We start from the raw sequence: 2,500 nt of genomic DNA on the forward strand, positions 1-2,500 counted from the left end.
CTTTTGTGTGTGGAAGCTGAGCTTAGACTCTACTACATTTACCCGCGCAGTGCTCTTTGCTTAGTAACAGGTGCACTGCAAACACATGCAGTTGGCTATGCCCCATGTCATTTTAGAAAAGAATGGAAAATATGTACATTTAGGATATTCAAAGGATGTAGTAAAAACTGCTACTGTACAACAATCTAGCTGGTTATCTTCAGTTAATAGCTATATTTGCGCGGGAGGGTCTGATCCGTTAATGGGGGAGGGGTGGTGAGGGGTATGCACAGAACTAGAACTTGATCGAACACGTTGCATGCTCACGAGAACAGAGGGCTGGCGTCGTTTCGGTGTGTTCATTTTAAGCCAAGTATTCTATTTTTAAAGTTTTCTTTTCTTATCCAACCCAGGTGTTTAATGCACACATGCACTTGTGGTCTTAACCGAAGATTAATCAAATGTAAGCTTTCCTGCACACGAAGTCAAAGAACAACCGACCTAGATAGAGTGCATATAACCTGAATTTAAACTTTGCACAGGGAATTGGATGAAACATGTGGGAATAGTATCCTATTTATTGAAGTGCATATCACTTTTTTTTACTTGCACTTATGGTGCAATGCAAAGCATGCACTGCCTTATCTCGTTTTACTTAGCCTATATCTTCCTCTTTTAAGTGGAGCATTGTTTACAAGTAGCCTAGTTTACAGAATGCATGCTCCTCATTCACGAATCCTGTGCTGTGTATTAAATGCTTAACCTCACCAATTCCTCCTTTCTTTCTTTCTTTCTTTCTTTCTTTCTTTAAGGACTTCTGCTGCACTGTTCGAAGTCTGTAAGGTAAGACATTCAATGCTGATTGTCTTTAAGGTTTTTATATTGTTTTTATTTTGTGTGTGTGTGTGTGTGTGTGTGTGTGTGTGTGTGTGTGTGTGTGTGTGTGTGTGTGTGTGTGTGTGTGTGTGTGTGTGGCTTTTCCCTAATGTTTATGATTTGTCAATCCTTTGGGCTCTTTATGCCTTTTCAGATCAGTGCTGAATTCAAAAGAATGACCACAGTTCCCCTGCAATCCAAGCAACTGACGCTGAATTGGCTGATGTAAGTTTCTGTATTTTTTGCCTGTCTACTTGATGGTTCCTGAGCAGAAAGCCTTTTTTACTATTGAGTTACACCCATGCATGTTAAAACCCCATAGAGAGGATCATGAGCTGCCTTAGTAGTCATGGTACCAGTACATTCATATGCATGTTTCTTTTGGTGGCAGTCAGCTTCCCAATGTTGATGCCATTCATAGAATCCCAAAACAAATCAGTCCCACCACCATTTTTGCCCGTAAACATGGGACTATTTTCTTTATACTTCTCCCTTGGCTACTATCACACATGCTTGAAACAATATAAAGCAAATGTGTTCATCATGGTTTCATCAGAGACAAACAGACTTCAGATATGGATTGCTGGAACCATGTCCTGTGGTCTGATGACACCAACATGAACACATTTTTTCGGATGGTGTCGAGCATGTGTGATCTTAACCAAGTGAGTAGTACAAAGTAAACTGTCCCATGCTCATGGTCAAGTAGTGGTAGTGGGACAGACATGGTTTTAGGCTGGATGCATGGCTTCAATATTGGAAATCTGAATTTCACCAACATGTACCATGACAATTGAAGCAGATCATGATACAGTCTGTGATTTTAAAGGCGCAGAGAGTGATTTTTTTAAGTAGTTTATTTCCAGAACTCATGCTGCACAGGTTACAAATGTTCTCCTTTTCTTTCTTTCTTTCTTTCTTTCTTTCTTTCTTTCTTTCTTTCTTTCTTTCTTTCTTTCTTTCTTTCTTTCTTTCTTTCTTTCTTTCATTAAGTTGTACAAGATGCACCATTTCTGAGGACTTCTGGCACAGTGGCCTGCACTGTTCAAAGTTTGCAAGGTAAGACATTCAATTCGGATTGTCTTAAATGTTTTGATTTGTGAATTACAGCATTTTATCTCCTTTCTTGAATGTGTGTGTGGCTTTCTCCTAATGTTAATGATTTGATTGTTAAATCCTTTGGGCTCTTTATGTCTTTTCAGATCAGTGGTGAATTGAAAAGAATCACCACAGTTCCACTGCAATGCCCTGCAATGTTCCAAGTCCACAAGGTAAAGCATTCACTTTGGCCACAACCCTACCCAGTGCACCTTAACAACTTGACTCCTGCTTTAAATTAGCTGTTACCTGAAAGGGGGTGACTAAATATTCCAGTGGTAGAAGGAGCTGCTTCTCGAATTTTTATATTTAAATTTTGTCGTACTCTGACCAGTGAATATTAGATTGTTGCTTAGTACTAGAATTGGAGTTATCTGAGACAAGATGATCTGATCTGAGAAGTGTTGATGACTACCTCCCTGGTGTTCCCACACTCAGTGTGGAGTGTGACACTAGTTAGTTTGTATGCATTGTGCTATGCTCAACATGACATTGAGAGGCTTCAGTTGAAAGTGAGCAAGCTATCCCACGGTTTCCTTATTCCAAT

The 2,500-nt window shown here is 39.6% G+C and overlaps 1 long non-coding RNA gene across 3 annotated transcripts in view; it reads left to right on the forward strand.

Moving 5' to 3' along the window:
• Window positions 1-2,500, forward strand: part of LOC134436522 (uncharacterized) — a 5,532-nt gene that overhangs the window by 380 nt on the left and 2,652 nt on the right. The window contains exons 2-5 of one of the 3 annotated variants that reach the window (XR_010032225.1): window positions 792-822; window positions 1,010-1,080; window positions 1,849-1,914; window positions 2,058-2,126. This is a non-coding gene — a long non-coding RNA (uncharacterized LOC134436522). Of the gene's footprint in view, window positions 1-791; window positions 823-1,009; window positions 1,081-1,848 lie in introns of all 3 variants that reach the window. The other 2 variants (XR_010032223.1, XR_010032224.1) reach the window with 2 other exon arrangements.

This window comes from Engraulis encrasicolus, chromosome 20 (assembly GCF_034702125.1).
Source record: "Engraulis encrasicolus isolate BLACKSEA-1 chromosome 20, IST_EnEncr_1.0, whole genome shotgun sequence".
NCBI lineage: Eukaryota > Metazoa > Chordata > Actinopteri > Clupeiformes > Engraulidae > Engraulis > Engraulis encrasicolus.